General features: G+C 42.0%; 1 protein-coding gene across 5 annotated transcripts in view; it reads left to right on the top strand.

The window, feature by feature from the left end:
- The window catches only part of abca2 (ATP-binding cassette, sub-family A (ABC1), member 2), a 576,571-nt gene that overhangs the window by 33,875 nt on the left and 519,223 nt on the right, over window positions 1-23,473 (top strand). The window lies entirely within an intron of this gene.

Here is a 23,473-nt window from a genome sequence, read left to right as displayed (position 1 = left end):
GTTTACTCACTGCACCATTCTCTATCTCTCCTGGTTTACTCTCCACATCATTCTCTATCTCTCCTGGTTTACTCTCCGCATCATTCTCTATCTCTCCTGCTTCACTCTCCGCACCATTCTCTATCTCTCCTGCTTTACTCTCCTGCCCATAATCTGCAAGAAAGACAGATTTAAATATTTTTAAATAGTTGCATCTATGCTCATTAATAAGGATGCCAAATAAAAATGGAATGATTAATTAGCCAACATGGGTAATTTTATGAATCTCAGAACATGTTGAGTACTGACAATAATTTCCCTTGGCTTTCAGTTGGAGGGGGCAGATGTTTGTTTCTGTTTTTGTGGCGATTAACTTCCTTTGTAATTTGCAGTGTCTATGTACCAGTTGTATTGGCGTTGAGTCTTGAATAATTAGCTGTATTGCACACCAGGACAGATTCTCATCAAATTGAATGTAATGCAATGAAAATACTCCCCAAAAACAGACTGCCAGGTGAATCAGTAGTTGCAATGTTCCCTGGAGCTAGTGGACTTCAAAGGTAATAGGACACAATGGAAATATTTGCCAGTGAGACAGAGTTTCTGTCATCTTTCAAGTGACCTAATGGCCCTGATATTTACCAAAGAGGATGAGACGAGGCAAAAACAGAAAATACTGGAAAAACTCAGCAGGTCTAACAGCATCTGTGGAGAGAAAAAAAGAGTTAACGTTTCGAGCCCGTATGACTCTTCTCCAGTGCTGAGAAGAGATATGGGATGAGACAAGGTATGGCCGAGTGGGTGGAAGTACAGGTTTCCCCAAATGTGTTGAAATTTTTTCTGCAGGCTGTGTTTTAACTTGTTTCTTTAGGGGCAGAATTTTTCCCTCGTCAGGTGGGCGCGGCGGGATGGCCTGGGAGCGGCCGTGAAACTGACCGTCGCCTGCGATCGGGCTCTGACCGTGATTTCACACTGGCTGGCCAATTAACGGTCAGTCAGCATGAAATGTGTGCTGGGAGCCTCAGCGCTGCCGGGGTGGGGGTGGGAGGAGTGCAAGCGCTGAGATGGGAGCATGTGCAGGGGAGCATGCGCTGACAGCTCCCTGAAGGCACAGAGCTACCTCAGGGAGCTGACAGATTTTAAAATAAAAAATAAAATTTTAACTTATGAGATAAACATGTCCCCACATGTGACTCAGTCACATGAAGAGGGACATGTGAAAAAGGATATTAAGATATCTTTATTGTTTTTTTTAGTAAGCGCTGGAAACCTCATCCTGCCTGTGGATGAGGTTTCATTAAAAATGCAAATGCCGCCTGGCCTATTCGCCCGCCTGCCAACCGAACGATTGAGTGGGCAGTGAAAAATGAGGCTTAATTAATTACTTAAGGGCCGTAATAGACCTCTTAATTGTCGGCAGGCATGCTGTCACCTCTCGTGCGTGCCTGCCGACCAAAAGATCGTGAGAGTGCGCGATGACGTCGGGACTCTCCCTCGACATCATCACCCATTATTTCACTCCCGTTCAGGTTGGGTGTGCACCTGCCCATGGGATGATAAATCCTGCGCTACGTTTCCTGCCTGACATCTAGCCTGATTGACAGAAGGAGTTGTGAAAGAGTTAGTTAAAGTAGTATGGGGGCAGGGCTGTGGGGAGTGGGGAGGAGGGAGAGATTACTGGGTAGAGGGGAGATGGCTGGGCTTTGCGGGGGATCAGTGGTTGGACAGATTGCAGGGGGTGCCAGTCGCTTCGTGAAGGGTTGGAGGCAGCTCAGGTTGGTGGGAGACATTGGAGGGACATTTGGAGATTGTGAAAATGGGGCGAGGGCGTTGGCCAGATTGTGGGGTAGGTACAAAGGTTAACTTGTTGGATCTGGTGGAAACACTTCTCCTTCTCTTGGCCCATAAGCAGTGATGTAAAAGCACAGACTTCATGGATCACACAAAATTGTGAGTGGGCTTATCAGGGTAGCTGCTGATGGGGTGTTTCCCTGAGTGGAGAGTCTAGAACTGGAGGGCATAGTCTCAGGTTAAGGAATTGGTCATTTAGGACTGAAATGAGAATTTTCTTCACTTAGAGGGTTGTGCAGCTTTGGAATTCTCTACTCCAGAGAGCTACGGACACATAGTTGTTGAGTATATTCAAGGTTGAAATCAATAGATTTTGTTAACTCTAAGGGAATCAAGGGATATAGGGATAGTGCGGGAGTCTGGAGTTGAGGTCAAAGATCACCTGTGATCTTAATAAATGACAGATCAAGCACAAGGGGAGTGTTGCCTACTCCTGCTCCTATTTCTTGGGTTCTTGCCTCCTTTTACCTGCTGGATTGCCTGAGGCTTAGGAACCTCAATGACTCTGGATTAAAAGGTGGATAGATTCTTGGTAAGCACGGGAGGTGGTGGGGGTGGGTGTAGGGGAGTGTGGTGGTGGTGATAGGTGATTGGGGGTAGGTGGGATGCAGATTTTAGGTTACTATCAGATCAACCATAAGGCATGATCTTATTGAATAGCGGAGCAGGCTTGAGGGGCCAAATGGCCTACTTCTGCTCCTTGTTTGTATGTTGCCAAAATAGAGACATGCAGCCACCTTAAGAGATTTTACTGACTGTGTCCCCTCCTGAGAGCAGATTGGTTGCCTCCATCCTGTCCTATATTAAACTCCCCTCGGATATTAATCCGAGGAGTGGGTTTCAGATCCCTTTAGCTATGTCTCCAACAGCTCCAGCTCTAAATTAACTTTGTATACTAATTTCTTCCAGAACATTCAAACGATGTTTATGGTTATGATATATGACACAAAAGAGTGTCTAGAGTATTGAGAATCTAACCACCTAACATTGACGTCCCCTATCCAGAGTACATTCTGTGCCCTTGCTACCTTCAGTGCTTCTTCCAAGTGTTCAACATGGAGGAATCCTGATTCATCAGTTGAGAAGAGGTGGGAGGGGTGGGGGGGCGGTGGGGGTGGTGGTAGGGCATTGGTGGTAATCAACAGGAGGATTCCTTACCCATGTTTAACCTAATGCCATGAGAATTCATGAGGTCTGGAGTCAACATTGAAGACTCCCAAGGCAACTCCCAGCTGACTGTATACCACTGTGCACCATCACTGGTGGATGTGTCCGGTTGGTGGGACAAGGATGGTGATAGTGGTGTCTGGGACATTGTTTGTAAGGTATGATTCGATGAGTATGACTACGTAAAGCTGTTGCTTGACTAGTCTGTTGGATAGCTCTCCCAATTTTGGCACAAGCCCCCAGATGTCAGTAAAGGAGGGCTTTGCACGGTTGACAGGGCTGGGTATGCTGTTGTTATTTCCAGTCCCTAGGTTGATGTGGTGGGGTCTGTGCAGTTTTATTCCTTCTTGACTTTTGTGTAGTGGTTTGGCACAACTGAGTGGTTTTTAAGAGGGCATTTAAGAGTCAACTTTATTTCTGAGGGTATAGCCTTTGCATAAACTATACTATACATGCTTCATTAAAGACATTCAAACTGTTCCTCAAGATATTATGCTTGATATTGCATTTTCTGTGGTTTGTATCATTGGAGGGGTATATGTTATCATTCATATAAAATTAATCCAAGCACCTTGCTTGCACTTTGGTAGAACCATCATGTTTCATTTGTTTTCACTAGGTCTATGCGTGTGCTTATGCTCCATAGGAGCCTCCTCCCAACCTACCAGCATATCATTCTATTCCTTTTTCCCTTATTTACTTATCCAGCATTTCCTTAAATGCATCAATGCTATTCACCTCCACTACTCATTGTGGTAGTGAATTCCACATTTGCACAGCTCTCTGGGTAAGGAATTTTCCTGAATTCCTCATTGGATTTATTACTGACTATCTAATATTCATGACCCATAGCTCTGGTCTCTCAAGTGGAAGCATATTCTCTATCTCTACACGATTAAACCCTTTCATAATCTTAAAAGGCCTTTACCAGGTCACACCACAGCCTTCTCTTTTCCAGAGATAGGAGCCCCAGCCTGTTCAGTCATCCCTGATAGTAATAACCCCTCAGATCTGTTGTCATCCTTGTAAGTCTTTTCTTGCATCTTCTCCAGTGTGAAAACCTTCCTTAATTTATTGGTTTTCCATTGGGCCATGCAGCTGTGGGCCAGCCCATGGCCAACCTTGACGTTGATACTTTGTGTTATGAGGCATTCTGGTCCCAAGTCTTCCAGCAAGCAGTTTTTTCCATCCTAATTAAACAGAAGCTCTTTTCCTTGAATAACTTATTTTCCTACCTTTTGATGAATTATATTTCTACTATGTGTGTCAAAGCTTGAACAGCTGCCAGCTCTAACTGTTGGCAATCTGTTCAATCTGCTAGGTCAGCACAAACGTCGATGATACAGTTCACAAGGTGTCTTTGTGCTTCCTCTAATCATGCACTTCACAAAGTTTGCTCCTTGAATCTGAGTGAATTTGCTTGGAGCATATTTCAAAATGTAGACATGTTTTTAGAAACAAGTATATCCTCACATTTTAGTAGTGATTGTTCCCCACTCTGTTGACTTATCCCTTCTTTGAACAGAAGGCCATTACAAAGAGCATATGAAAATTCACTGCTTCAATTGAATTTTTAAAAAACTAATAAAAATTGAAAGTTTGGAGTCCTCACTGTTTTAGTGTGTGAGGCGATCTTCTGTTCTGGCTAGTGTTTGTGTGTAGTTATAGGTGGAAAGACAGAAATAATAATCTCCTCCTGTGTTTAATGTAGCCATTTCTTGTCATGAAATGTGCGTTTATTCTATAATTGTACAATCATTGCAAAGTAGTTTTGCTTCATGCTTTTGTTGTAGTTGTACTGTTCTTTATTCCAGTGTCAGGCTGACATTATATTCCGACTGTTCTTCACAAACCCTTCACTGCCTTACCCCTTCCCATCCCTTTAATCTCCTCCAGCTTTAGAATGCCCCGAGCTCTCTTGTGCTGCTTCAATACCGACCTCCATTGCCCTACATTGGAAGTTGTGCCTTCAGTTGCCTAGGCCCTAAGGTCTGAAATTCACTCCCTAAACCGCTCCACGTTTCTACCTCTCTCTCTCCTCCTTTAAGATCCTTGTTAAAACCGACCTCTTCGACCAAGTGCCACACCTCCTAATTCTCTTTGTGTGGCTTGGAGTCAAAGTTTGTTCAATTATGCTCTTGTGAAGTTACTTTGGATGTTTTGTTATGTTTAAAAGTGCCACATAAATGCACATTTTTGTTCACAGATGGTTAATTGGACACTGAGCCAAGGAAGAAGATATTAAAATAGTGACTGAAAGTTTGCTCAAAGCAGTAGAGTTCAAGTAGGAGAGAGAAGTTTGGGGAGGGAATTTCAGGGCTTTACGGTGCCGATGGCTATAGGCACGGCCACCTAGGTGTGGTTAATGAAATGGGGAGTGCGCAGGAAGACAGAGTTGTAAGGATGGGCAAGGTTACAGAGTTGGGGAGCAACAAGGCCATAGAGGTAATACAAGAGCACATCTGGAATATGATTATTCCAATGTCAGGCTGACAAGAGTAGTGAGATTGCCAGGAGGAGGTAGTCTCAGTCCACTTTGCTTTAGAGTTGGCTTGTATCATGATACCCAAATTTCCACTCTAGTTGGACAGTCAATACTAAACCTATACAATTTAAATGCACTACTAAACAAGCAGGTACCACCAGCTCCCCCTTGCACTGGTCTTGATTGTGAGCACAATCGATGAATGGTGATGCTTTTGTAATAGTCACTTTCTAGTCAGAGAAATGGAGGAGATGATGCCAGGGAAAGGTTCGCTCACCTGGTTGCATCTCCACACCTGAAAAATCTGTGCTATGGACATATGAACAATGACAGACAGAAAAAGACCCTCTCACCCACCCAGCCTGTCCCAATGCCTTGCGCTTCACGATACATACACTCACCAGCCTAACCAAAACCATGTGCTCTCTGGGGAGAGACAAAAAACCAGGTTAAAAACCCAGGCCAATTTGAAATAAAGAAGTCTGAATCACTTAGGCCATCACAGCTTGCCTCGGAAATCATTCAAGCCTTTACAAACTTTTCCAGTACCTACTTCCAGTACGAGGTGGTCTCGGCCTCAACCAGGAGCTGGTTTAGCCCCTGCCAGAAGGAATTTGATGATCTGTCATCCATCACATGAGGAAGCAGTCTATTCTAGAGGCTCACTCTTCCTTGAGGGGTCCACTTTTCACCACCTCCTGACATGGAAACAAGATCTGTTCTTAATGTAATGCACTGTACTTAAAGCTACAACTGATTATATGCCTTGAATTTAAGGAGGTGACTGTGAGTTGCTGAATTCTGATGAGGCAATTGATGCACTAGTTGTATATTTTTCATTTAATTTGAACTGTTGCAAAGAATTTACTGCACAGACGCAAGTCATTAGACCCAATCACATCTTATGCCGATGTTTATGTTTTACATGAGCCTCTTCCCAATCGTTTACTTCATCTAGTCTTATTGACATATCCTTCTATTGCTTTTACTTTCACACTGGTCTAGCTTCCCTTTAAAGGTGTCCATGATATTCATCTCAATCCTGCCTTATGGTAGCGGGTTCCACATTCTCAGCACTCTCTGAGGTAAAGAGTTTCTCCTGAATTCCTTATTGGATTTTTTAAATGTCTAACTTACATTTATGGTCCATAGTTTTGGTCTTTCCCACAAGTGGGAATATCAAGTGGTTCCAAACATTTAAATGTTTTTACAAATGTATTGTGCACATTCTTTTCAATCATTCATTCCATCCTAATTTAAACAAAATCCCTGGCTGGACCTGATAGTGGATTGACTGGATAATGTGTTAAAAATCTTTAAAAAGCTTAAAATCGGCTAATGGACTTCATGCTTGATTTGCAATTTTGTACATGGGTTCTGCATGGACCAGGAATCCTATGTTTGCTGATGCTCTGAGTACGTGTGCTCTATACTGTTGTCATCATTGTATGTGAGCAACTTCCCGCTGAGTCAGGTGGCATCCAGATAAATGCAAATGCCATTACTGATACGTTGTGGTGATTTTAAATTCTGGGAGGTTGGCTGTATGTTGGTGAACTGATGAGTCTTACCTTGTGAGTATTTGACTGACTGTAGCCGTGTTCCTGTCTGAATTTAATGGAGCCTAGAACCAAAGCAAGTTTATTCTCTGGGTTGAAGTTACTGCTGTTGAAAGAATGCTACTAAGTCCAAATTTCTATAGCAGTGATGTTTGCTACAGTGCAAAATTGTGACATTTGAACAGACACCAAACTTGTATACAATGCACCTTTGCTTGTAAACCTGTTAAGTGGCCTTGGCCCTTCAATACAAACAACACCTGGATTAACTAGAGCCTCTGTACCATCATAGCAACTTTCTGCTTCATATGCTGAATTCACATTTTGTGATATCCTTTGCATGATTTGGGGGGCTTTGAAAAAACTGATCAATCCCAATAACTGACAGAAAATATGGTTAGGAAATAATTGCCTGCCTCAAGGTTAGGGTTGGAAACCTGTTTAACCATTCTTTGCCTGCATGCAGGTCTTTGCAATCGGAGAGCGATCCTATTGACTCATGAATTTCTGATTTGCTTATAGAAATGGTCAAACACTGGTGCCGTAAAACCAAATGTCAGATGGGAAGAATCCATAATCATTTCTTCTGAAACTAGCTCAGTTTTACTAAACCAACTGGGTGCTGCAGATGGCAGGAACAATAACTCTCACTTTTTTGCATGTGGGCTTGAATTCAACCCAGATTAATACTGTCAAAGTCTCCTCTTTCTGGCCATGAGAGTCCAAAGTGAAATGCATTTGAAGCAACTTAACTAGCACAAAACTGAGATGTCATGAAGATGACGAGTGGTTTTGGGCAAATGCTTTTCAAGCGTTTAGAGTTGAGGAAGAGTTCTAAGAGGGAATTTATTAAAATTCAAACACTGTGCTACCTGGGGTGCTGAATGGTGATGCTGAACGTTAATGTCATAGTGCGCTGTGCAAGTAAAACAAAATCCCTTGCCTTGATGTGCACAGAAATAGAGCATAGGAGTAGCCCATTCAACCCCTTAAACCAATCCTGGTGTCCGATCAGATCATGATGGATCTCACTGCTTAATATACTTACCGGACAGACAACTATAATGTGTATTGTCATCTTGGCTCATTAACAAACTTGCCTCTGAGTTAGAGGACTGTAGGTTTAAGCCACACTCAAGGAATCTGAGCACAAAATCTAGGCTAACATTCCAGTACAGTACAGAGACAGTTGCTTGGGATATGACATTAAACCAAAGCCCTGTTTGCCTGTTAAGATGGGAAAAGACCCATGCCACTATTTGAAGAAACGGAATTCTCTCCGTGTCCTGGCAGCCATTGCTCCCCACTAGATCAGTTATCTCTTCTGCCGTCTGGAACATATATTTTGTGCCAATCAGATGGGTTAGTTGCTGACTTGACACAGTAACTTCATTTCAAAAGGTAATGTGAAGTAGATCTTCTGAGGATGAGGTTCTATATGAATGTAAATTTTTGCCTAAAATGTTGGAAATGCATAGAAAATCAGTTTAGCATTTGAAAGAGAAAGGCAGCTTAATCTTTGGGTAGAGTCCCATGATAAGCTGTGCACTTCAGATCTCTAACCTTTCTCTCTACAAGAAAAAAAGAAGCAAAAGATTGGGTTTTACAAAGAGAATAACTGGATCCTCCTGGGGCCTTGAGCTTTAAAACATTTTATAAATGGTGTGTAGCACCCTATGGGTAGTTGTAATAATTAACTACAGTTCATTGCTTTTATTTTTAATGCAGTTAATTACTACTTAGTGACCCATACCACATATTGAACAAATAGGAGCCATGGCATCTCTGACGATGCAGAACAGATGTTCTTTGGCTTGTTTAGCTGCCTTGACTTAATCGCTCCTGTGGTGCTTTAGGATCTTTTATTCTCTGCAGAATATACAAAACTTGACCTTATAAAAAAAGGTAACAGGGTGAAATAAGATTTTGGAGAAGTGAATCGGGCGGGTGATTTGTTATTGCCTGTTATAACACCATCACCGAAAGTACTTTTCCTATTAATTTGATTATTTTCTGGGGGGTGTATCTTGCTGAGCTCATGTTTAGCTTATTAGACTCTGAACATGCATACACACACACACACACACCCCCCGCAATTTCTTGGAACGCTACTGCATGGTGCATAACCTGGTGCATGCTAATTTGATCATTGAGCGTCATGGGAGTAGGATGGAGACCATGATTATCAATTGAATGTGGAGGAAGATACAGGGAAAGGTATGGAACTTGGGTAGGGACCCTCGAGTGTGGCATAGAAAGTTGCATCCATTGCTTATAGCTGATGCAAAGAAAGAATTGCAAGTGTGTGTTTGACACATTTGTGGGAGTGTTAGAAATGGTTGTTTTACTTTTTTGGCAACCCCTTTCCTGTCCTCTCTTCCTGTAGAATCTTTGCTGAGGCATTTGTTCCATGGGCATTAGTCACCCTTTAGTACCTTACTTAAGTGGACATTTGGTATCGATGAGCCTTACCAATGCCAACCAGCTATTTGGCCAGAGTTGTGAAAGCCTATTTGTGCGTTTTGTCCTTGCCTATCTTTGTGTTTTGTTGATGATGTACTTCCAGAAAAGCCAAGGAGAAAGCATTAGAAACCTCAGTAAGTATCCACAATCCCTCTTACACTTTTTTCAAGTGTCTGCTCATTTATTTTTTCCACAAATAAATCCAATGATCTAAATTTTGTTGCAATGGATCCCTTGAAATCACTGAGACTGCAGTAATTGACTGCTGGAGACTGGCATTTCTGACAGGGGCACTGCAGTTTGTTTCAGCTGGATGTATTTGTAGCTCTTGAAATGAATTGTAGAGATATACAGTTTTCCTTAAACAACCAAATCCTTATTAGAGAGAAGCACCATTAAACTGTCAATTGAGGCACCTCTACCCATTAATTTGCCGGACAGTATTTACCAGCGTGTACTGCATGTGCTCAGCACTGAAGTTCTTCAGAATGCTCTTGAAATTTGAGTAATATTTCCCTCTTCAAAACAAATATAGCGTAGGTTAATTTATCTTTTCTAAAATTGTGAAACGTTTTGCAAATTGAATGTCATAATGGGTTTTGGGATGCTTTTAGTTCATCTTTGGAGCTTGGGCTTCTAGCCACTCCAAAGAGACGAGATACAAGTCTTGTCTTTCTGTTGGCTATGAGGATCCATTGTGCAGCGAGTGTCTTTGGGGCAGTGTCAGTCCAGTTCCTAATGAGTTTGTGTCCTCACACACACACTATGCTGTGCATAAATGAACATGGGCAGGCAGCCTCTCACTGTGTTCGAAGGCTGGACTCTTTTCTCTAGAAAGAAGAAGACTAAGAGACATCCTGACAGATGTTTTTAAAATTATGAAGGGATTTGTTAGGCTAGATGTAGAGAAGACATTTTAACCTGTGGGGAATCCACATCTAAGGGCCATAAATATAGAAATGTCACTAATAAATCCATTGGGAATTCAGGAGAGTGGTTAGAATGTGGAGCAGAAGAAATAGCTGAGATGAATAGCATAGGTGCATTTAAGGGAAAAGTACATAAGTACGTGAAGGAGAAAGGAGTAGAAGATGATGTTGATAGGGTGAGATGAAGTAAGGTGGGAGGAGACTCGTGTGGAGCAGCTTCACCGATATAAACCTGTTGGACCTAATGACCAATTTCTGTGTTTGTAATTTTCTGTAAAATGGCAGAATGATGCTCTGATATGAACACAAGCTTTATTCTGCATTTGTCCTGTGTGAACCTGAATTTCAGTAATTTCTGGGTGCTCAGAATGAGAAAATTGTTCTCTTCCCTCAGCTCAATGAGGGCAGAGGCTGCCTGTCCATGCGTGCAGAGAAAAAAAAATTACTGTCTTCCCCACTTTAGTATAACTTTAAAAAATGTTCAGAGAAACCAATTGATTAAAGTAGATCAGTTTCTTACAACATTGGCCACAATAAGAATACATTGTAAAATTATATTTTGTTCCCTTTTTAAATTTAATTTTCCATGGGAAGACCTGCCTATTGCTGGGGTACAACCTGGCTTTGGGGGCTGACTGAAGGCAGGACACACTTACCTCCTCCCGAAGGTGAGTTAAAGATTGTAGCTCCCTCTGCCCTCGAAATCTCCCTTATCAAATCGGTCAATGTCTTACAAAAACTTGCTGGCGTAGAATAAATGGCCGAAATTATGAAGATGCACGTCTGATGTCAGCATAAACCATTAAGTTTTGCTAATGTATTATGTTAATGAAAAAGAAGCATGGCCCAGGAAAATGTAGAGTGGTTTGCCTGTTCTGCTTTTAACTGAAGTGGTTTACATTAGCAATAGAATGTACAAAATATGATGGAAAGCAATGAGGAATTGGAGCAAAGCTTGTGAGACTAGCCTATTAGATCATCCAGCCTATTCATCCACAGACCATGCACAATCCATTCTACCATGGAGTCCATGGAACTCACTCAACTGCCTGAAGAAATATTCTGAATTTCCTTCTGCCTTGTATCTCAGACACGAATTGGTGGAATATGTATTTAACCATGCGTTTTACATTGTTCATCCTATGTCTGCCTTGGCAGGACATTGCCATGATACCAGTAATTATCCTCTATGGCATTTAATTATCTCGGATGGCACTTACCTATCTAATCCTCAATCGTGCTCTTGACCTTGAATTTATCCTGCTCTATTAAAGAAGCATTCTAGAACAAGTAGATGCGTGCACTTAAGTATCCACTACTTTTGCAATTGGGTTTATTAAATTCCTGTTAACTGCAGGATTATCTGTTGTAGAAGGAAATCCATTCATATATCTACTAATAGCCACAGGAAATATTCCCTCTAACCTTCACTAGCAATAATTTTGTTCCCTTACCCTTCTATTTCTGTGTTTGAATTCCAGGTTTTATCATCCAGTTCTCTTAATTTAAAAAATAGCATCATGTTGGGTTTGTGTAAGTGCAGAATGTTCTTTCACCCTGTTCCATTATTGCAGCAGGCAATGGTAATTATCAAACTTGGCCAAGGTGCGTGGACCAGCCAGTCTTTTTCTGCCTGTCATTTTCATACATAACATAGCTGTTGGAGAACTTCCTCATGCAATGTCCGATTGTTTCTTGAGTTAGACATTAAGCTGTTTGTTAAAGTGAGAAATGCAGGTAAAAGGCCATGGCTCATCACCAAGGTTGGAACAATTAGAAGTGGAGCTGCAGTAGAATGAAATGCAGTTGGTTTGTTGGTTGATGAGCAGCTTGGGATTTAAAAAAAAACATGTAGATTGCAGGAAGCGAGGAAGATTTAGCAGATGAGGAGCTGCACAATTTCGATTTTTTTTTTAAAGGTGCTGCAGGAAGAGTCTAGGTGATGAACTTTGATTTTAACTTACTGAGGATGCAAAGAGGGGGAAGAGCATGCAGGACAGCGTCCCAGAGGGTTAAGACAAACAATGGAGGAAAGTTCAGAGATATCAATAAACTTAGATCCACAATTGGTCACAAATTGACATTCTGTTGGCCTGATGGTGTGTCCCTTTTGCAGGTAAAGAATTGTGCCTCATCATGAATGGCAACAAACTTCTGTCACTTTATTTGAGTGAATGGCTTCTCAATATACATTTAATGTGGAAAGCTTGATGTCCTCACAACACAAATTTAAAAACCCTCTTTTTGTGAAGATTAAAAAGTGCTGCAGTGTCACTGTGGTGCTTGAGTGTCAACACATGAGACAGATTGATAGCTATTTGCACTTCACTGACAAGGATGGTTTTTATCACTCTCCCATTAGCAGCCATGCTGTCAGCTGCCTAGGCCCTGCACTCTGAAATTTCCTTCCTAACTCTCTTCATTACTCTCCTCTGCTCATTGAAACCTTAAAGCTTTTGGATACCTGTCCTAATACGACTTCTTGGCTCGCTGTTAAATTATTGCCCGGTTGATGTCTTGGGATGTTTTTACTACATTAAAAATGCTATATAAATGCAAGTTAATTTATATTATTTATTCATTCAAGAGATGTGTTACACTGGCAAGGCCAGGATTTTATTGAGAACTGGGTGGTGATCTGCTGCCTTGAACTGTTGCTGTCTTTGTGCTGAATTTCTTTTGTTGCAGTGGTTTGATGCTAGGACATTTCCGGGGCATTTAGAGTAAACCACATTGATGTGTGTCTGGAGTTGCACATAATCCTCCCTAAAGGAGATTAGTGGACCCTGAGGGCTTTTACAACAATCTGGTAATTTCATGGTCACCATTACTGATACTAGCTTTTCATTCTGGGTTTAATTAACTGAAATCATATTCACAAACTGAGATGGTGGAATTTGAGCTCATGTCTTTGGATTCTTAGTCCTGGCATCTGGAATACCAGTCCAGCAGCACAATCACTAAGCCACTATCCCTGTTAATGACCGATGAGTGGAAATAAATGGTTCAAGGGAGTTTGATGATCAAAATAAAAGTTGAGTTTTTGAAGTTATTCCCTCGTTTCTGTGAATGGGTAATGTTAGAACATGTCCGATTGAGAAAGAAAATCAGATTAACAGCAAGCCAGTAATGGCCTGGCGTTTTTCCAGCTTCTTTGCACAGTGATACTTCACTGCTGTCTTTAATTTAAAAAGACTCTATTTGGAATTCTACTATAATTTTCACAAATTAGTCAGTACATTAAATTTCATTAAGTGATGAAGAATAGACAATAACCCAGCATTAAAGAATCTGAAAGAGTTACTCTGCATTAATGAGAGAGTCTGCAAATTTATGTACCTATATCTGCAATTTATTAAAAATATTACACTATCTGTTGGGATCATATCTGTTTCTTGTTGTTAAGATTTAGTCATGCTTTTGTGACATTTCATCAATCCTAAAATGTAACACTTGCTTCTAATACCTTTAATTGATAATGCTTGCACATTACTGCTCCCAACATTGAGCAGTACCCAGGCACGAGACGCCCAGCTGGGCCCAGTATTTTGTGCGGTTTCTTTTTCAACCAATTCTTGCTGTTGGCTAAATACTTCATAATAAGTTTAATATTTGCTGACATTTTTGCTTTCAACTAAATTGCTTTCCTCATTGCTAATCAAGGCCCTGTGTTGTCATCTTCAGTTCTGTGTGGGCAAAAGAGTCCCACCAGCCAAGAGGGGCAAGTTACACAAAAGAGCGAGCGAAAGCAGGCCCAGGTCCGACTAGCTGCATGTCTCCCACACTTTTAACCTGAGAACTGTGACTTGCAGTTTTGCACAATTCCTTTCTCTGCCGCAACACGCACCACCTGCGATCAGAGAGAAAAAGAACAAAGATGCACAGTCAGAAGATCAGAAAGAGATAAGTGCAGGTAAAGAAGTAACGTAAATATAAGCAGAAAAGCAAGATAGATACATAAGCAGAATGTGAGATTTACATGGAAATTACTGGAGAGAAAGAAGTTATTTGCTCATGCTGGTGTTTATTGTCCACAGAAGCAGTAGTCCGGATCCAGTGTGTCTGTTCAGTTGACACTAGACACAAAGAAGCATTAATACAAGTGTGACAGAGGCAGTTCATTTCCCGTTTGCAATGCCATGGGAATGTTTAGCAATATAACTTGTTACAAGTAACTTGTATTAACTGACTGCTACACTTAGGGGGGGAAAAAGTGTGAAGCAGCAAAGGCTTAGGCATTGAGCACAGGAGCCAGGATAACTGCCTTCAACTATTTAATGATACAGCAACAATTAAAAATGAAGCCAGTCATTTGACTGAGGAACTAAGGTCAGCTACTGATCCTGTGACCTGCCAGGTTTGTCTCTGCCCCTTGCTGATCTGTGAATTTCAAGGTTGCTATGACCATGTTCTTCGTTGACCTGTCACCTCCCAGGTGTCTGTGACCCTGCTCTGCATTAGCTTAAAACCTCCTAGGTGTCAATGACCATGTTCTTCACTGACCTGTCACCTCCCAGGTGCCTGTGAGATCCTGGCTGTGTTTGACTCTGTTCTACACTGGGCAGTGCAATGACCAATGGAGGCATCAGGGTTGTTCGTGGCTTCAATTTGTTTGTAAAAAGAATTGCTCTGGATCATGCGTTCATTAGACAGGGTTTATGATTCACCTTATTGTAGATCGTGGCGTATAAGTGGACCTTTGAATCCTCCAAAAACAGGAGTCGACTTATATACTGAGTATAAAATGTCAGCCACTGATGTGGTCGCTATTTTGAAGCATGAGGAAAATACTGGTAATTCTTATTAAACTAATGTGACATGGTTTATTGAATGAATTAACTATACAAAGATGCTTTTAGCCACAATCACAGCATTTTAAAATGTCCAACTCTGCATTCGATGCAGTTAGTTCATCAAATTCGTTCTGAGTCACTTTGGCTTGGCATCATCATAAGGATCCTATTCTAGATCAGATGTGACGTTTTTGTTTTCAGAATCATCCCCCCAAAGCAAATCATCAAATCATCGTCCTCTCAGTCCAATGAATTGGATATTCCAAATTTTTTGAATGTTCTGATGACACTTTTTCCGATTTGATGATGATGAAACCACACAAATCATCAAGTGGGGCATATTTCCACTTTTTTTCTCCAGCAACCATCCACTTATTCCATTTGATGCAAACATGACCCTCAAATGGCTTGTTGAGGCATGCACCCAAAGATTGAACTATGGACTTTAGACTCCCTGCTTTAACTGCAATGTTGGCATTGTTTCTTCTTAGGCAGCATCTCTTGATCTCATCAGTTATTTTGGATCTGAACATGTCCCACTCTGATAAGCTGCATTTTTTACGTAGGTCACTGAGCCGCCTATTCCACATGTTATTGATCAATATCCTCATTCATCCAACCATTAACTTGTGCAGGGAACTTGATGTTACACAAGGTTTTACATTTGAAAATTACCAGAGGCTTTAATCTTGTTCTGTTGGCCATGCAGGCTAGTATCACCATGAATCTTGTCTTCACATGTCATGTTGTTTTCACTGGAACTGTTTTCAAACCTTTCCGCACCACGGTTTGGTTGTTGGGCACATCGAAATTCATGAGCACTTCATCCATGTTGCTGATGTGACTTAATGGGTACTCATGTTTTTTTAGTGGGTACTCATGTTTTTGCTGTTGTCTGAGATGAACCGCTGGCAGCTGGTAACCTTGGAATTGAGGTCTCTTGGTAGTCTCTGAGTGAGCTTAGTCTTCTGCTGCAACACTATACCATTTTGTTCCATAAAGTGGCTACATCAACTAGCCATTGGTCTGAAATCTTTGCTGGACTTGGGGCTTCAGTTCGCCCACTTAACTGCATTTATGGTGATGATGTAGCTGTCCAATGATTTTCGAGGACCCCTTCCGATACATGCTTTTCAAGATCAGGTCAGTGGCTGGTCCCTGTTCTCCTGGCGCATTTGGTCTTGAGCATCTTCTTCAGGATGGTTTCCTCCTCCTCCTTTTCATGCACCAGTTTTTTCACTAACACCAAATTCCCTCGCTGCAGCACAGCTATTTGATGAGTTAGCAAATGTAACGACTTTAATCTTGAAAACAACTTTGTGCTCAATTCTTTTTGCTAGAGGATCCATTTCTGTTCATTGCTTTCCATGCCATGTGGGGTCTGCACTGTGTGCGTGTGTCTTAAACTCTCCCACACCATCTTTGCAACGCAGTCTGTATCGCCTGCTTGATCCCATGTGCTGAGTTAAAGTATAAGGTAAGCAAAACATGCATTTCTGGGGTGAAAAATTGGGGCCGACTACTTTTGCGAGGATAGCATTTCGTAACTGAAAAGATGCTTCAACTTATATGTCGAATATATGCAAAAGCATGATTTTTTGATGCTGAAACTATGAAGTCGTCTTGTATGCCAGGTTGACTTATATGCTGCGATCTACCATATGCAAAGAAAAAATCCTCTTTACTTGACTGAATCGCCATTCCTAGAAGGATAATTGTCAGTGTTTAATCAACAGCTGTGACATAGAGTGAGATGGGGTGGTTTTCTTCACTTGTCATTAGGAGGTGATATGTACCACAATAACACTGAAGGAAAAAGTGGAAAGCTGAATTCTTTTTAGTTTAATGAATAAAAAGTTTTGGAATTAACTCAGAAAACAGTCAAAGCAAGCACCAAATGTAAGTACGGCAACACTTCAAGGAAAGTCTATAAAGAAATCATCTTGCGTTGGAAAGTGCATTAGTTTCTTGTTCCGTTATTATTGTGGTGGGTACTTTCATTCTCAGAAATTGATCATGTTTGTAAGAGTGTAATTGAAGGAACCTTCTTAACTGACATCTTGTAATGGGGCAGCTGCAGGTAATCGATCCGTATGAAACTCAATGGCTAAAACATAAAATGCAATTGGAAATGTCCAATGTTTAATTAGTTTGCAAGCCCATACAAGGAGATTGGTTTATTTTACAGACTCTTCTTCCTTGAGCAGACTCTTAGGGACACAGGAACAGGCTTTGGCCATTTCGCCCCTTAAGCCTGCTCTGCCATTCAATGAGATCATGGCTGATCTATGACCAGAATCCTTATATCCCCACAAACCTTAACACCTTTGGCTAACAGAAACCTATCAAACTTGGATTTCACATTTATAATTGATCGAGCATCAACTGTGTTTTGCAGGGGAGAATTCCAAACTTATCCCAACCTTCACATGAGTTTCCTAACTTGACTCTTGAAAGGTGGGGCTTTAAATTTAAGACTATGTCCCCTAGCCCTGGACTCCCTGACCAACAGAAATAGTTTTTCTCTCTCCAGCCTATTAGTTCCTGCCTTTGATCATCTCCTCACTCCTGGCCTGTTGGTGCTCTCAATGGCTCTTGCGAGCTTCCTTGGTCCCAGATCTGTGAGCTTTGGCCTGATCAGCCAGAAACTTCTTGTAGTGGCATGCCTGACCATTTCGTCTGAAATGAGTGCCTGTGTTATCAACCTTCATTGTCCGCGGAAGTTGAGGTACTCTGATCGACTAGCGTTCACCACATTGCCAGTGTTTCATTTACTTTTGGGGAGTGGGGGGGGGGGGGGGGGGGGGGGGGGGCGGGGGGGGGGGGGGGTGGCAGGTGGCAGGAGGGAAGAGAAGATATAACTTGTGAAAACTAAATTTTTGTCTTTGCAGGATGTTATTTTGCTATTGTTTTGCGTCTACCCTAACTTGTATTTTCAATGATGCTGCCAGTCCTATCCAGTTAATATAACATGTCCAATCAAACAGAATCTGTTCCTTTCATCATTTTGAAAAGCTCAGTCACACTACCTCCAAGTCTACACCTCTTCAGTGAAAGAAATCCCATTTCTTTGAGTCTTTCTGAATAACTAAGACCCTTAGGGCTCAGGGTTATTCTGATCCATACCCCTTTTAAGCTCAATATTCCCCACAATTCAAGGAAACCAAGCTGGGCCCATAATTTTGAAATAAGGCCTTAATTAAGCCTCTTCTAAGGCAAGTATGGTATTATTAGTTCCATATTGGATTAAGTGATACAGCTGAATACTTCATTATTCTCCCTATGGCCTTCTGACACTGATTATGGACCTTCAGTTTTTCAGGTACTAGCCTATGTCAACTAACTGACTGCTAATGCTTAGATAATGACTTACTCCTCTTCTTATACTCATGCAGATCATTGCGTGCAATTCTGGAACCCAATTAAATATACCTATCCCTTGTTTAGCACTCTTAATGTGTTCCTTGAAAATGGCGTGCTAAACAAAAACATGCTCAACAAAAATCACTTTCCCATAAGAAAACATGTAATAAGGGTGGGCTACGATCCTGATCTGTAACTTCCGAGCCCTTGCTCACAGCGAGGACCTGGGAGAGGAGCAGCGAATGAGATAGTGAGTGGGAAGCAATGAGGGTTTGTGAAGAGGGAAATGGTGAGCGAGGGGATCGGGAAAGGTGGTAAGCGGGAGGGTCAGGAGGGAGAAGCAGCCAGAGCGAGGGAGTGAAGGAGGTAGGAAGACGCAGTGAGCAAAGCAGTGGTATGTTTTTAAAAAAAATACTGAACATGCAAAGTAACTGCGCTAAAGCGAAAAAGGAGTCAGCACTATTTGGGGAACTTCCCTAATTTACAAATCCTGCTAAAACAAAAAGGCACAATTAAAAGAAACCTGTTTGAATTAGCAGTTCACACAATAAAGCTCCCATTGTGTGGGTGCAGTAAAGTAAAGGCCATCAGGATCAGCAATCCAATCTGTTTTGAGTACCTCGATCATAGTCAAGACCATTTCTTCAATGACCAATAAGGATTCAATCCTGGTAGCCTCTCCTCCTATCAGCATTGTTGAGTTTGATCGTCTTCAGTAATGACAACATATGGAATGTCACCATTTTCTTCATTCATTTATAGGTGTGGGCATCACTGATTGCCCAGCATTTATTGCTCAGCCCTAATTGCCCTTGAGAAGGTGGTGGTGAGCTGCCTTCTCGAACCGCTGAAGCCCATGTGGTGTAGGTACCCTACAGTGCTGTTAGGGAGGGAGTTCCAGGATTTTGACCCAGCGACAGTGGAGGAACGGCGATATAGTTCCAAGTCAGGATGGTGAGTGACTTGGAGGGGAACTTCCAAGTGGTGATGTTCCCACGTATCTGCTGCCCTTGTCCTTCTGGATGATAGCGGTTGTGGGTTTGGAAGGTGCGGTCTAAGGAGCCTTGGTGTTTTCCTGCATTGTAATTTGTAGATGGTACACAAAGCTGCCACTCCGTTTTTGATGGAAGGAATGAATGTTTGTGGATGGGGCGCCAGCCAAGTGGGCTGCTTTGATCTGGATGGTGTCAATCATCTTGAGTATTGTTGGAGCTGCACTCATCCAGGCAAATGGATAGTATTCCATCCCACTACTGACTTGTGCTTTGTGGATGGTGGACAGGCTTTGGGGAGTCAGGAGGCGAGTTACTCGCTGCAGGATTCCTAGCCTCTGACCTGCTCTTGTAGCTGCAATATATGTATGGCTAGTCCAGTTCAGTTTCTGGTCAATGGTAATGTCTATAATGAGGGTTTCAGCGATGGTAATGCCATTGAATGTCAAGGAATGATGGTTGGATTCTCTTGATTGGAGATGGTCATTGTCTGGCACTTGTGTGCCATGAATGTTACTTGCCACTTGTCATCCCAAGCCTGGATATTGTCTAGGTCTTGCTGCATTTGAACATGAACTGATTCAGTATCTGAGGAGTCATGAATGTTGCTGAACAGTGTGCAATCATCAGCGAACATCCCTGCTTCTGACCTTATGATGAAAGGGAGGTCATTGATGAAGCATCTCAAGATGGTTAGGCTGAGGACACTACCCTGAGGAACTCCTGCAGTGATGCCCTGGCGCTGAGATGACTGATCTCTAACAACCACAACCATCTTCCTTTGTGCTATGTATGACTCCAACAGAGAGTTTTCCCTCTGATTCCCATTGACTCAAGTTTTGCTTGGGTTCCACACTCGGTCAAATGCTGCCTTGATGTCAAGGGCAGTCACTCTCACTTCACCTCTGGAGTTCAGCTCTTTTGTCCATGTTTGAACCAAGGCTGTAATGAGGTCAGGAGGTGAATGGCCCTGACTGAATGCAAACTAAGCATCGGTGAGCTGGTTATTGCTAAGCAAGTGCCACTTGATAGCACTGTTGATAACCAATTCCATCCCTTTACTGATGATTGAGAGTAGACTGATGGGGTGGTGATCGGCCAGGTTGGATTTGTCCTGCTTTTTGTGTACAGGACATACCTGGAATAGCTTGGCTAGGGGCGCGACAAGTTCCGGAGAACAAGCCTTCAGTGCTATTGCTGGATTATTGTTAGGGTCCATAGGCTTTGCAGTATCCAGTGCCTTCAGCCGTTTCTTGATATCACGTTTAGTGAATTGAATTGGCTGAAGATTGCCACCTGTGATGCTGGTGACCTCCGGAGCAGGCCAAGATGGATCATCCACTCGACACTTCTGGCTGAAGATTGTTGCAAATTCTTCAGCCTTGTCTCTTGCACTGATGTGCTGGGCTCCCCCATCATTGAGGATGGGAATATTTGTGGAGCCTCCTACTCTAGTGAGTTGTTTAATTGCCCACCACTGTTCACGACTGGATGTGGCAGGACTGCAAAGCTTAAACCTGATTCATTGGTTGTGGAATTGACATTGTTGAGTTGATATTTTCATCATTAATTGACATCCCAGTTCAATGTGCCCTGCGGTCCCTCTATGGCCCTTGGTCACTCTGATTCCTATCATTGAGATTATAAAGGTAAATCCTGAAAGTAGGAAAAATGGAAACACAAGTTCAAATGGTGACAGGTCAATTTGTGGCTAATGATCTACTCAAGGAATGGACTTCTGGATAAGTAGTGAAGGCAAAACTGGTCAGATTGTTGAAGAGAAGCTAACTGCTAAACGACTGAATGAATGATCTAAAGCGGGCTGAATGGTCTTACTCATCCAGATTCACCTTGTGACTCAAAACTAGTTTTAAGATAAAGCTATTTATCTGTTAGCAACACAGAAAATTATAATCGCCTCTTACATCTTTCCAGGTTTTAATGCCACTTCATTCTGTTTCACTTCTAAGCTCAAGGTTAGGCCGTTGAGTAATGTGTTAGTTGTGTTTGCTGTCTATAGCAGTAAATACACGTTTTTACGACTGTGGGAAGTTCGTTCCTTACAACGGGAGGATTTTATAGTTATCTCGATCAAACACTCGGCCACTGCCAATATTTTGAGAGTAAATGCATCTTATTTTTTATTTCCCCTCTTCATTTACACAGACAAGTGAACAGCCTGCTTCAAAGTTTCCACCAGTGCCAGCCTAAAGTCACCACTTGGTGCCTGAGAGTGGACAATGTGATGCTCCATTTCACCTCCCCTTGCTGGTTGGAAATTGCTATCTATTGATTGTTGGGTTGCACAGGGACACAACTGAAATTAGGAGCTCTGAGTGTGGCATGAACGTGTGTCCTGCTGATGCGCAAGATTGTTAGGGCTGCAACTTGCTTAGTTGATAATTTTTAAAACACACTTCATTGTGCACTGTTTTACACATGGCGCCTCATTGAGTTTAAGACTGAACTTCTGACCTAACTCAGTGTAGTGCCCAGGTCTTTTGATGCTCGCATAGCATGTAGGAGATAAGTGGGAAAGTAGTCAGTGAACGAATCAGATGGTGTGGTGGCGTAGTTCAGCGAGCCAGTGCAGATTCGAAGGGCTGTATGGCCTCCTTCTACATTGCAAAAATTCTTTGATTCTGTGGTTATGTTACTGGGCTAATATTCCAGAGAGTGCAGATTCAAACATTTGTAACAGTTTGGGAATTTGAATTAATTAAGAAATAAAGATGACCATGAAGCTATCAGGTTATCGTAAAGCCCAACTGATTAACATCAATTAAGGAAACCTACCATCCTTATGTGTGGTCTGGCCTATATGACTGAGGCCAACACGAACGTGATTGAATGCTGTGTGCAGTTTTGGTTTCCATATTTAAGGGCGGATACACTTGCATTGGAGGCAGTACAATGAAAGTTCACTAAGTTGGTCCATGGGATGAGAGGGTTCACTCTTGATGAGAGGCTGAGAAAATCTGGCCTACTTCAGAGTTTAGAAGAATGAAATATAAAGGATTCTGAAGGGGCTTGACAGGGTAGACACAGAAGTTGTTTCCGCTGGCTGGGGAATCTAGGACATGGGGGCACAGTCTTGGGATAAAGGGATGATCATTTAGGATTGAGATGAGAAATTTCTTCACTCAGAGGGTTGTCAATCATTAGAATTCGCTATCCAGAGGGTTGTGGATGCTCCATCGTTGAATATATCTAAGGCTGGGGATAGACAGATTTTCGGTGTATTGGAATTGAGGGATATAAGGAACGGGCAGGAAAGTGGAGTTGAAACCAAAGGCCAGCCATGATCATATTGAACGGTGGAGCAGGCTCGATGGGCCATATGGTCTATTCCTGCTCCTATCCTGAGTTCTTGTGTGACTCTTAACTGTCCTCTGAAGTGACTCCATTCAGCTGCATCAAACAGGGCAACTATAATGAGCAATAAATGCCGGCCTTTCTTGTGGTGCTCATATCCTGGGAATGAATTGAAAAAGCAATGCACCTGTTCGGGCACTAACGTTTGATGATTGCACCAGCGGAGAGTTTAATTTGAGGGAGGAAGTGCAATTCCTCAAATGGTGAATTAAAAGAAGTGAACAGCGGGACTAAAGAATAGATGGAATTAAATTCATGCTTAAAATGTCTGACGTGTGTTGCGTGATTTTGCTCCTTTGCCAAAATATGACTTAAAACCTTGAATGTATTTGCAGACAAATAAGTGAGACCAATGGGTATTGACCAGAATTTTATTTGAATGTTTATTTTTATAATAAAATGCAGGTGCTGTGTAACAGCTCAAATAATGTGAATGCTGAAGGGAATTAATTATAAAATTGTTCACTAGAACAAGTCTTTAATATCTGAATTTTATGACCCAACCAGTTCCATCTTG

Source organism: Cetorhinus maximus, chromosome 10, assembly GCF_964194155.1.
Source record: "Cetorhinus maximus chromosome 10, sCetMax3.hap1.1, whole genome shotgun sequence".
Classification (NCBI taxonomy): domain Eukaryota; kingdom Metazoa; phylum Chordata; class Chondrichthyes; order Lamniformes; family Cetorhinidae; genus Cetorhinus; species Cetorhinus maximus.
This window is presented reverse-complemented; position numbering and strand designations above follow the sequence as displayed.